Source organism: Marmota flaviventris, chromosome 6, assembly GCF_047511675.1.
Source record: "Marmota flaviventris isolate mMarFla1 chromosome 6, mMarFla1.hap1, whole genome shotgun sequence".
Classification (NCBI taxonomy): domain Eukaryota; kingdom Metazoa; phylum Chordata; class Mammalia; order Rodentia; family Sciuridae; genus Marmota; species Marmota flaviventris.
The window spans coordinates 157,135,789-157,149,277 of NC_092503.1; the positions used below are offsets into that span (position 1 = coordinate 157,135,789).

Consider the following 13,489-nt stretch of genomic DNA (forward strand, 5'->3'; position numbering starts at 1 on the left):
ATAACTGGGAATTTACACTTGAGGACAAAAGGAAGCATTACAATTCACCAGAAATTCCTGTTTAATCAGTTGACTACGTGAAAATATGTGTTAAAGATGTCACCCTTAGATTGTGGTAAAGTCAAAGGGGTCATACAAATTGAATTCAGTGACATGTGAAAAACAAAATATGTTTTTTAAGCAAAAAATGACCAGTGGTATCATTGAATTATATTTGCTTAACATTGGCAGTGTCTGCTACTTCTACTACTGCTCATGTCCTGTGGGAATTAACAGTCTAATGAGATTAGGGATGGATGAAGGGCGGCAGTAGAAAACCACTTTAGCCTGAAAGTCTTGAAAGTGTACAAACAATTGAAGTACCTTTATCATACTCATATGTTTCAGTAAAATGAATGAAATAAGAAAGTGTCACTTTTCTCTGATTCTATGGGCACTGGGTCTCTTCCTCATCTTAAACTCAGCAAAATGTTACTACCATTAGAGTAGCCGACCACCTAAAATCTTGTCCTGATTTCAAGGCTGAGTGGTAGAAGTGAGAAGGCAGAGAAATATAGAACCCTTCTCCAGATCCCTTGTAATTTGTGTTGAGAAAAGTTATACAGAAACTTAATAATAAGGGGAAAATATATTGTATTCTTCTAGTTATATTAAACAACTATCAAAAAGCCAGCTTGTGGGTCATCTGATGCGCTAAGGCAGTGTTAGAAAATAAAGCAGAATGTGAGTTACTTACATTTTTTTTTTTTATTTTTGTAATAGTCATAGTGAAAAAAATTTTTAAAAGCTGGATGTACTGGTGAAGATTTCTAATCTTGGCTACTAAGGCAGCTGAAGCAGAAGGATCACAAGTTCAAGGCCAGCTTAGGTAACCTAGCAAGACCCCATTTCAAGAAAAGAAAAAAAGAAACAGAAAAGGTAACGTTGACTTAAATAATAGATTTTATTAACTCACCATATCAAAATATCACCACTTCAACATAATCATGCATTTTAAAATTATAAATCTTCAAAATCTGATGTATATCTTATACTTGGAGAATATTTCACTTCCAAATGGCCATATCCCAAGTGTCCAGTGACCACGTGTGGCTAGTGATTACCATGTTGGACAATAAGTACAGCTGGAGGTGAAGCTAGCCTTGATTTTAAGATCTAGTTTTGATTGGGCTCACAATATGTAAAATTTGATGTTTACTTTTAGACAATTACTAAATTAATAATGTTTTGTCCAGTAGAGTTACAAATGCCAAAAGGCTGTAAAGGAGCTGGGGAGAGAAAACCAACAGCAAGATACACTCAAAGGATAGTGAGAGTGGTTGGGACAGGTGGAAGGAACAGGGCTGATGCTGGCTTTTCTTTCACTTTCTTCTTTCCAGCATGCCAGAGCAGGATCCTGTCGGCCTTTGAAGGTAGTTAACTGACATTAATAGATTCTGCGAGAGCCTCAACTTTGAGTGATTAAAACCTGCTTTTCCTAACTCATCATGGGAGGAGGCTAATAACAGCTACCTCCCTTGGGATGGTGCTGCAATCTGCCATGAGACCGAGAATATGGGTGGCTCAAGAAAAAATACTCAGGGAGGACTATTAGGAGCCCAAATAAATTGTAAGTCTGCTGGTCTATTCCCTTGCTTTAGTTTTACAAAGCATGGTTATAGATAATAGCAAAACTTTCTGGGTTTTATTTTCAGTCTTTGCAGGCAGGTGGGCAACAATTAGGATTAAACTTGACCGGAAGTGTTTTCACCACCAGCCTATGAGCACCTGAAGGGCAGAGAAGAAAACTACTTCATTTTAACTCCATGGCCCACCCTCCAAATGCACTGGGGAAGATGACAGATAACACAGTGGTAAAGCACTTAATAAATACATAGAAAGTATTACAAAAGGAGCAATACATTGCAAAGTATAGTTACCTAACATTTTGAAATTGCCATTGGAACTGTGTGACATGGGAAACAAAATCATCACTAGCCACCTTATGCTTCAATTTTTTTCCAAGTCAAATCTACCCTCAAAAGATAAGGATTTGTCAATCATGAGAATATACATTTTTATACCCTCTCAATCTAGGCCTAAAATGAGGTCAATTATATGGCACAAGATGCAAATATAACACATATAATATATAACATTTATATAAGATATACACATATAATATATAAACAATAACCTTAATCAAAGTGCATACTTTCATATAATGATTATCTTGCAGAAAACATGGACATATATATATATTGCAAGACTTGTTAGGACAATATTATTTTAACCGTGTCCATTGGTCTGCTGTGCATTAGCATTTCACATACTTAGTGAACTCTTGTTCAAGCACAGCATACCAAGAGTGAATAGAAGTCAAGATCAACCAAGGACTTCTCTCCTTTCAAGGATGCATGCCTGAAGGGACTGGCACAGACAAGCATTAACCATCCTACAGTGTGATGGGGAAAACACAGCCACTGAGAACAGAAGAGTAAGAAAGCAAAAATGTTAATGTACTGGTTAAACATTTTCTTTCTAGTATTTTCCAATCCAGTTGGGAAAATAAGATACAGAAGCATAGTTTAGACCAGTGATTCTCAGTGGAGCTCTGGGGTACATGTCCATGATCCTGGCAACTATAGAGGCTGAGGCAGAAGGATTGCAAGTTCAAGGATAACCTCAGAAACTTAGTGAGTGCCTGTCTCAAAATTTAGAAAAATGTTAAAAAGGGCTGGGGATGCAGTTCAGTGGTAAAACACCCCTTCATTTAATCCTCAGTACAAAATTTTTTAAAAAATCGTGATTCTCAAACTTTTAAATGTCAAATCCCCTTACATGACTAAAAATTGGCAAGGCCTCTGAAAATCTTTATTTACATATGTTATATGTATGATATCCACTACTTCATGTGTTGAAAGTCTACATAAGTAAAATGGCAATAATACTGCTACCTGTTTCACAGGTTGTAATGAAAATTAGTGAGCTAATAATTACATAGTTCCTAGAACAGTTAGTACCTAGCATATTTTAAGTATAAGTACATACATAGAAAATAAATCAAAATTATTTTAAAATATTGTACACAGACTCTTGTATACAACTAATGGTACATTTCTGTATGTAATACTAATAAAGATAAGTTCTTTTAACACTTTCTGTTGGACCAGGCATTATACGCAATGTTTTCATTTCAGTTACCTACATCCTACATGACAGCTACCATTTACAGTCACCACCACGGTCACCAATAAAGAAATGGGGATTGAGAGACTTCTCTGAGACATCGCTGCAGACTGATTGGTTGAGATACCCTACACACACACCCATACACACCCATACACACAAATGTGTTAAAATACTAAGTGAACCAAAGACTTACTGGATAAGACTTGTTGTTAGAGTCTGTAAACAAGTCAAAATAACACCTGGCATTTTGCCAGGGGAATGTTAGAGTTCGTAAACAAGTCTGGATGGTGCCTGGCAAAATGCCAGAGGGAGTGGTTTGAGAAGTAACAAAAGTGAGCCATTAAGTGTGGAGATTCCTGATTGGTTGACTGATGTATCTAGTTTATGCTAATTAGATAAGCTGTGTGGAATGTATAAATACTGCTCCTGTCCTGTAATAAATGGCTCCCATTCCTGCTGTATCAATCTACACAAGTTGTTCGTCACCCCCCAGTTATTTTGCCCAGCCAGCCGGGCTGCGGCAACTTGTATTTCTATTTATGCAGTGAATAAAATTAAAATACACCACTTATTTTGTTAGACTATTAACTTCTTGCTAATCTATTTAGTACATTTTCAATGGAGGTATTTTCACCCCTGCAGATATAACCTGGGTGGACTTCACATCTTCCCTCTCACAATCCCAGGCATTTACAATATGAACGCTGTTTCTTCTGGTGGACACTAGATGGCGGTGCAGAGCAGGAGTGTGTGTTTAGTTGGATTTCTCCTGACCTTAGATAATTATTCCTCTCCAGCTATAGCTATGCACTTAGTTTTCCATTCCTTTCAGTGCACAGACATTATCCCCAGTTGACAGTAATTCTGAGTCACTGGGAAGTCTTGAAGCCGCAGTGATTCCACAAGCAGGAAAGAACCTGGGAGGAACAAAATAAGTGCCTTGGGCTCTTGTCTGAGTGGCCTAGAGAAGTCATGCTGATTCACTTTACAAAGGCTCCATCAGCACCTTCACTAAACCCAGCACTGTGCTGGGCTCAGAGGACAGAGACTAAAACAGCTTCCCTCATGTTAGGGGACAGAGAGGAGGCAACTAGCAAAAGACAGGTAACAATGGCTATGAAAAAGGTCCAAGTGGACATGGAGAAAGAAATAGTTAATTTTACCCAAGGTAGATGTTAAAAATAGTCTTAAAGGAAAATGTTTAAAACATTAAATCAGTTTTTATTTTTAAAGTTAAATGACTGTGATGGAGAGGGAGACAGAAGAAAACACTTCCCTGCAAGGAAGGCAACTCGAAAACTGGCTCTTGCCCAATGGGGAGAAAGTTATGAAATTCAGGATTGAGTTATATCAAGAATGATGGTGACCATGAGGAATAACAATTTAAAAACAGATGTGCCCTGGCTTCCATCTTTCCCTGCCCAAAGGCATTGGCAGAGCTGGATGTTGTTGGGGCTAGTAGACCCTAGGTGGAGCGCCACATTGAACTTCAGATGGGGAGCTGAGGATCAGGCCACCTGGCTAATCTTTAACTTTGGGTTGGCATTGTTATTACTCAGCAGATCCTAAAACTCACACACAGAGCATTTTGATGGTCGGAAATCATTTTTGCACTCAATTAGCCATGAGAGTATTGAGAAGCTAGGAGACCAAAGAGCCCTTGGAGAATCCAGCACGGGCTCCTCCCAAGGTCTCCAGAGTGAGCTGGTGCCTTAAGAGGAAGAAATTGTCGAATGACCTGCATCGATTCCTTCCCTTTCTCAAACAACTATTATGCAAGGGAAATACCTACTCTTGCAGAGTATACAGTTCTCAGAAAACAGGAAAGTCAGGGGGAAGAATGAGCAGTAATGTTTTGCTTGTCACTATAGGTAGAGTCAGAAGAAAGGAGGAAATGGCCAGTTTTACCAAACTCTGGGAGCAGAAACAGTCCCACAAAGAAGCCAAGAAGCGCTTCAATTGCACCTTAAATGGGAGTAACAAATAAAACCAAAGAACTGCAAAGACTGAATGTGTTTGTTTGCTATTTCTTTATTTTAACAATGAGATAACTAACCTCCCAGTGGGCAGTTTGTCTCCTAGAGGACAGTGTCCTCAGATGAGAGTTGCCTTCCACATTAGGAAATAAACACTAGCTTAGCCTTCATTCAATGCCACACACTGCGCTGAAAGATTCAGTTTAATTTTAAATGTCACTATTTGGAAACGGAGAAGGAAAAACTACATCTCCTGGTGCTCCACCAAGGCTCAGCAGGCAGGTTGGCAAGAGAAAATGGGAAGATAGAGAACTTTTTGTCTCAAAGCTCACAGGTGTAGAAGCTTTAAAAGGGGAGAGGGACACAGAGGGACACAGGGCAGGAAGCATACTTTTGCAGATTTAGCTAGGCTTTGTTATGTGAAACACACCAGACTCAGTTTCCCCCATGGCCCTCAGGACCAGGGGCAGCCCTATGTCTCCAGGAGCTATGGGCAATGCAGAGCGTGTCATTTCACAAGGGCTCTGTGACCAGTCCCTGCTGTGTGGCTCATCCCTCAGTCTGGGAACTGGGGCGCCTGCCCTAGCCCTGGCGTTTATTGCTGCCTTGGTGTGTAGATTCCACCTAGTAACTCCGGCACAGGAGCCAGAAGCTCAATTCTGAAGGAGGCGAGGTCTGAAATATTTAATAGGTCTGCCTAGGGGAAGGACGTCAGTGATCTTCACGCAAGAACTCTCTTTTCATAACCTTCTGCTGTTCATTTTGGAGGGTTTGACAAGTGACCTCAAGTAATCCCCCCCACCTCCCCACACACCCCCATCTCTGAACCATTTCCTCTGAAGATATTACTGATTATTTGACAAACATTTTCACCATGGGAGCTTCATTCTGTTCTTTAGCACTCAGTCTCAGAAGACCCCTTTTTAGACAATTTTAAGCAACAGAAGTTTTAGAAAAATTGGTTCTTAGGCAAGCTTACCTATAAGTTCACTGTCAAGATTCTTTTTTTTTTTTTTTAAGACTATGTCAGGTGCTTTTTCCTTTCCTCCTCCTCCTCCTTTTTCTTCTTTTTTAGTGCATTATAATTAATTATATATAGTAGTGCAATTCATAGTCACATATTTGCACATGCACACAGCGTAACAACACACTTTGGTCAATTTTATTCCAGAGCACTTCCCCTCTCCCTCCCCTCTCCCCCCTCCTCCTTCCTCCCCTGGTTCTCCCTCCTGTTTTCTGCTGGTCTTCTTTCTATTTTCATGAGATCCACCACTGCCTTTTTTTTTTTTTTTCTTTTCTTTTTTCCTTTTTCCTTTCTGGCTTGTACACAGTAGAGAAAACATTTGAACCTGGACTTTCTGAGTTTGACTTTTTTCGCTGAACATAATAGCCTCTGGTTCCATCCATTTTCCTGAAAATGACATAACTTCAGTTTTCTTATTGGCTGAATAAAACGCCATTGTGTATATACACTGTGATGGTTTGGATGTGAGGTGTCCCCCAAAAGCTCACATGTGAGACAACACAGGAAGTTTCTGAGGAGAATTGAGGGGTTGTTTAGAGATTAAATCTCCAAACAGAGATTTAATCTCCTGAGAGGGATTAACTGAGAGGTGACTGAAGTGGTGGGTGTGGCTGGAGGAAGTGGGGATGGGTGGTGGCTTTGGGTGTATATTTGTATCTGGGAGTGGAGTCTCTCTGCTTCCTCATCGCCACCATGTGAGCTGCTTCCCTCTGCCACACACAATGCCATGGTGTTCAGCCTCACCTGCAGCTCTGAGAAATGGAGCCGGCATTCTATGGACTAAAGACCTCTGAAACTGGGAGTCCTCAAATAAACTTTTATCCTCTACAATTGTGTTGGTTGAGTCCTTTAGTCACAGCAACAAAAAAGCTGACTTAAACATATACCACATTTTCTTTACCCATTCATCCACTGGGCTGGTTCCATAACATGGCTATTGTGAATTGTGCTGCTATAAACATGGTGTGTAGGTATCACTGCAGTAAGATAACTAATTCTTCAGGATAAATACCGAGCAGTGGTACACCTGGGTTATGTGGTGGTTCCATTTTTTACACTCCAAGCACCTCACAGAAAAGGAGGAAAAAACAAAACCAAAAAAAATCACAGCAGGAAACAACACACAGCATTTAAATAAGACATCCATAATGATCATCACCACACAACAGGAGTGGAGGGTCAGCCACTGACAATAGCAACAAGGACAGCTGTGAACTAGATCCAGCACTAAATGCAGGAATCAAGTATGCACTCAGCCACAGCAAAGTGAAGGGGGGGGCGGGGGGTGAATGGGTAGAATAGCATAAACTGAATAGTCAGATGACAAAATGATAGTTCATTAAAAGATAGGAGGTGGGAAGGCAAAAGAAAATTTAGAATATTCTAAATGTGAACAGAGAAAAAGTAGAAGAGAGGAAGCAACTGTAGCCATAAGGAAGGAGGAGAAAAAACTAAAAGGAAAGAAAAAGAGGGAAAAAAAATAAGAAAGGAGACAGAGAAAGACGAAAACAAAAACGCACAGAAACCCTGACCCTCAAAAGACGAAACAAAGCGATATAGCAAATGAGAAGAAAAATGAAAATGAAAAAAAGAAGTGTGTGTGTATGTGTGTGTTTCCATGAACTAATAAGCACACACACACACACACACACACACACACACACGATAAGTGGGATGAGAGGAGAAGAATTAAAACAATTTTAATTTAAAAAATAATGATTTTCTCCACTGAGGCGGTGCAAACTGTGGACACGGAGCAATGGTGTCTGTGTGGGCCCAGCTGCCTTGCTGCCTCCTCCTTCCTGGGCTGTGGCCCCTCAGAGGAAGCCAGGGCTGGGGATGTCACACCTTCCTCTTTGCTTTTCTCTCCAGCCACCAGTTGGAGAGCCTGGAACTGAGCTGGGTGAGACGGCACTGGGCTTCCCTTCCCACCAGGTTAAGGTAGCACAGAATGGGAAGGAGTGTCCACTTACACTACTAGTTAGGTGACAGACTAGTTAGATGACAGACTAGTTAGATGCACTCCCAGGGTGGGGCTGCTGCTTCTGAATGGGGAGTTCTGCCCCAGAGTTTAGCTCTAATCTGGCGTTAGGAGTCGGTTGCATGGTGTCTGACCTGGACAGATGACACCAATACACCCCTAGGGACAGGCAGATGCTGATTTCTGCTGGGCGCCTGGATCTTAGGAGCCTCCTCAGAATTCTATATGTAAGGAAGGGTGGTCGGCCCTCCCCCAGTCTCAAACATGCCACCTGCCACAACTACAGAGAAATGGCTCATGTTATCTAAAATAACCACCAACAATATATGAGCTGTCATTATTACAGAGAGAACTTAGTAGCTTTGCAAAATAATTTAATTACGGCTAAAATATGTTAAGATAATAATGATTCATAGCATTACCTCAAGACTAACAGATTTCTAAATCTTTAGAATATTGGTATTAAAAAAATCACATTATTGTAAAAATAGAAACTCATTAAAACAGAAGGAGATTTTAGAACAAATAAAGAATGGAGGGTGAAAATTATGATGATTATTGTAGAACAAATAAAGTTTGAATTAACTCTAACTCTTTTAGGACTTTTTTTTGCGGGGGGGATACTGGAGATTGAACTCAGGGTCACTCGATCACTGAGCCACATCTCCAGCCCTATTTTGTATTTCATTTAGAGACAGGGTCTCACTGAGTTTCTTAGGGTCTCACTTTTGCTGAGACTGGCATCTTCCTGTCTCAGCCTTCTGAGCCACTGGGATTACAGGTGTGCACCACTGTGCCCAGGAGGATATAATTTTTTAAGTAATAAAACCCAATAAAATTAGCAGAAATCACAGGCAATTATCATTATAATTAATTAATTAATAATTACAATATAGATATATTATAATTTATTAATTAATAAAACAAAAAATCTTTTTTAATGCTAGTTCTTCATAAATTTTGCTAAGAACAGAGCAATACTTTAAGAAATCCTTGTGTTTTTAAATATCAAGTACTAGTTTCTGGTTTCACATATGTGTATTATTCTTGATTTAGAAAGCTCTGTAATAACTTTTTTATTTATAGCCAACTTAGTTACGTATAAATATCATATAGAATCCTTTTTACCTAAAATATTTTCCCTTAAGTAGACTGTCTTTAGCCAGAACATATTCAAATTTTGTTATGAGAGATAAATATGGGACTGTCACATTGTTTTGGCCATTTAAGCTCCCCTTATTAGCAGTTATGATCAATCATAACTGTGGGCATTGGCAAATTTCTAAATCCTACCTACAAATGCATTTAAAAACTTATTTTAAAGGCCTGAGGTTGTGGCTCAGCGGTAGAGCACTTGCCTAGCATGTGTTGGGTGCTGGGTTTGATCCTCAGCACCACATAAAAATAAAATAAAGATATTGTGTCCAACTACAACTACAAAACAAAAAGTTATTTTAAGCCAGGAGCCTAGCAGCTTAGAAGACTGAAGCAGGAAGATTACGAGTTCAGAGTCAGCATCAGCAAATGTGAGGTACTAAACAACTCAGTGAGACTCTGTCTCTAAATAAAATTCAAAATATGGCTGGGGATATGGCTCAGAGGTCAAGTGACTCTGAGTTCAATCCCTGGTCCCTCCCCCCCAAAAAAAAGTTATTTTAAGTTCCTCTAGAATTTAAGCATTAATGAAGCAAAACAGAAAGGTGATTTTTTTGTTTACCTTTTTAGCTCAATGAATGTCTATTCCTTATTTCCATATTCTCGCAAAATTCTTATATCAAATATGCTCTAAATTTGTGGTTGTCAAAAATAAAATTGTTGGGGGGGCCTGCATATCAACCTAAACCTTTTCTAATATGGAGATTGTGAAAATAGTTAAAGAGGCAAACTAGTTTTAAAAGCTACAGACTAAAAACTCAGCAAATGTCAAATATGTGTGCTCTGACCTCAGATGCTTTCAAATGGCATAAAATAAGCTCTGTTTTGAAAAAAAAATAGCAGTCATTTAAATCCAATTCTCATTATTTTTTAAGTCTTATTATTGATAGGAGAGACATATATCAAAACTTAAATATCTCTGAAGATAAAAATTTAACTCAAAACTCTAAACCTCTTTATTATCTAAGGTCTTTGAGTAAACAAAATAAGAGAAAACAAAAAGACATTTAAAGTAATACAAATGTGAGGAAAAAAGCAGATATACTGATATACTAGAAAAGTAGATCTGCATTTTCTGTCAGAAGAAATAATTCTTGTTCTACATTTAACTCAAGAAAGCTAGACTATTGACATCAGACATACATAAACTCCATTTAACAGCACCAAGGGACACTTTCAGAAGGCAGTGAAGCATCTGATTGAAAAAATAAAACTCAGGAACTATGTACAAAAAATATAAAACTGTACATGCAAAGCTTCTGAGTTGCAGTTTCTGAGTTGCTCTATAAGCAACATCATATAAACTAATTTTTAATTCTAAGTTAGTAAAGGGACCAATGTTAGTTTACAGAGAATTAAAACAGGCTTTGAATCTGCTTAATAAAGGCTAATGAACAACAATTTTTTATTATATAAAAAATTATTTTATTATATATTTAAATTTATATATATTTAAATTAAATACATATTTAAATTAAATTAAGTATATATATAACTATATATAGATGGACACAATGCCTGTATTTTGTTTATTTTTATTGATGCCAGGATCGAACCCAGTATCTTACTCAAGTTTGGCAAGTGCTCTACCACTGAGCCACAACCCCACCTCCAACAATTTTATTTTTGACAACCACAAATTTAGAGTCTGCATATCAACATGAACCTTTTCTAATATGGAGATTGTGAAAATAGTTAAAGAGGCAAACTAGTTTTAAAAGCTACAGACTAAAACTCAGCAAATGTCAATTTTCTCTTATATCAAATATAAAGAATGTAACAATCAATATTCTGGAAATGCATTTAACATTTAGGTTACTGAATGAAGGTTACAGATACACTGATAGCTAATTTAAAGTACTAACAGGATTTATGCTCAATTTAAAATAAGAGCAGCAACTACAAAAAAATCTTCACAATGTTTAGGTCATTTAAAAACGATGCCAGTATAGAAATCCGAAAAAGAGAATCCATAAATAGGTTAATAGCCATTTTTATATAATCTTCTATTTCTCTTGGCTGGTCTCAGGCCTGCAAAAAGGAAAGAAATAACAAATAAAATTAAATTTCTTGAGTTTAAGAATTCTGGCAATACATTTAAAATAGAATTTATTATAAACCTTAAGAGGTTTTGCTAAGGCACTCGGCTAAAATGCAGTCTAGACATTTTGTGCATAGGCTCACTTTCCAAATCTATTGAATTTCATAATTTATCAAACAACTAATATTTTGGACAAACCAGAAATATCATATACAATGTCTTAGTTAATTCTACATTGCTGTGACCAAAATACCTAACAAGAGCAAAGTAGAGGAGAGAAGTGTTATTTGGTGCTCACAATTTCAAAGGGTTCAGTCCATAGACAGCCAACCGCATTGCTCTGCACCAGGTGATGCAACACATCCTGGGGTGGGGGCCAGTTAAGGGAAAAGGCTCAAGAAGCAGAGGGGCAGGGTGAGGGGACAGGCAGAAGAAAAAGGCCACAGATCAGATGTACCCTTCCAGGGCACACAACCATCAACCCACCTCCCCCAGCCATGCCTCACCTCCTAAAGCTGCCACCCAGTCAGTCCATTCAACCTAAAATGGACTGATTAGGTTACAGTTCTAGTAATCTACTCATTTAACCTCTGAATATTTATTTTCTCATTAACAGGAGATTTGGGGGGACACACCCTATCCAAACCATAACATTTCATTCCAGTTCCCCAAAGATCATGTCCATTTCACAGTGCACAATGCATTTTGGTCTGTCTGGAAGAGCGCCATGGATCTTCGTTTCAGCATTGCCCAAAGTACAGTTTCAGCTGAGACTCAAGACAAAATTTTGCTTGTGAGCTCCCATAAAACTCTAAAGCAAGTCACGTCTATGCAATAGACACTGACCTAAAATAAGTATTCTCATTCCAAAAGGAATGAATAGAGGCCTAAGAGAAAGGAATGGGCCAAAATAGACTGCCACCCAGGTGAGAAACCCGGTCTCATAATTTCACCTCTAACTCCTTCTACAGTTTTGAGACGTTAGCTCCCAAGGGCTTGGGCAGCCCAGCCCTTTGGCCTTTCAGGGTCAAGGCTTATGGATTTGCTTTAGCCTGGATTTCTCCTCAACCAGAAGCTTTTCTCAGGAGACAGGTCACATTATTCGTGTCTCTCATTTTCTGGGGTTTTCATTCGGCGTCCCCTCCACAGCTTCACGCAGCACCCTCTTAGGGGCACACCGCAGGGACTTCAACCCTGTACACCGTGCCTGGCCTCCCAGGCGTTCCTTTGAAATGTGCGTGGAAGGCTTCAGGACCTCCCAACTCCAGCATCCTCGATTCCTGCAGAACCAGCAACACAGGGATGGTGCCAAGGTGACTCACGGGAGAGGTGAGGGTTTACCAGTGGGAGAGGTGAGTAGAGCAGCAGGAGCTGTGTCCGCAGGAGAAGGGGGAGGAGGCTCCGCGGGATCCCCAGACCCCGCTCTGGCACCACCGGCCTGACTCTTCCCACCTGCTCGCAGCCAGGTGGGACCTTCTGCCCGCCCGACGGAACCCCAGCGGCAGACTGAGGTGAGTGCGAGGCGCGGGGGAGCCAGTGATGGGGGGCACGCGTGAGGGTCGGTGGCCGCGCAGACCGGAAACGTGCCGGGAGGGGCAGACGAGGAGGGGCAGACGGGGACGTGCGGGCGGGGAGGGGCAGACGGGGCGGCGGCGGCGGCTGCAGCGGGGGAGACGCGGTCCGCGGGAGGGGAGGGCAGGAAGGTGAGGCTGGGAGAAGGCCATATCCGAGAATGAGGAAGAAACAGTAGGACAATGGGAAAGTGGGTCCCCAGCGAGGAGAACGTTGGCCGTGGGACGGGCAGAACCGAGGGGAGGGCGGGAGCGAATCTCAAAAAGCCTGGACGTTTTGCCCGCTTCCGGCGACAGAAATTGTCGGGTTCAGTGGGGGTTTAAAATCAGAAGTTCCTTCTGGGGCCGCTGTGACCCGTGTACTTTGGGGTCTAAGGAGAGGACTCCGTGTTTCCCACGACCTTCGGGCACCCTCGCGAGTGAGTCCCCAGTTCCGCCCGCCCCCACCTGAGGAACAAGGGCCAGGGCGGGTCAGGCGTCCCTGCGGCCTCCGCGGGCCCAGAGAGGGAATGGCTCCCCCAGGAAGACTGGGTCCTCGCCACAGTCCCCCCCGGGGCCTTGAACGGGCAG

General features: G+C 40.7%; 1 long non-coding RNA gene across 1 annotated transcript; it reads left to right on the top strand.

Moving 5' to 3' along the window:
* Nucleotides 1-735: 735 nt before the first annotated feature.
* On the top strand, nucleotides 736-2,917 carry LOC139706291 (uncharacterized). Its single transcript, XR_011707898.1, has 3 exons — nucleotides 736-918; nucleotides 1,380-1,609; nucleotides 1,695-2,917. It is a non-coding gene; the product is annotated as an uncharacterized lncRNA (long non-coding RNA).
* Nucleotides 2,918-13,489: the final 10,572 nt, after the last annotated feature.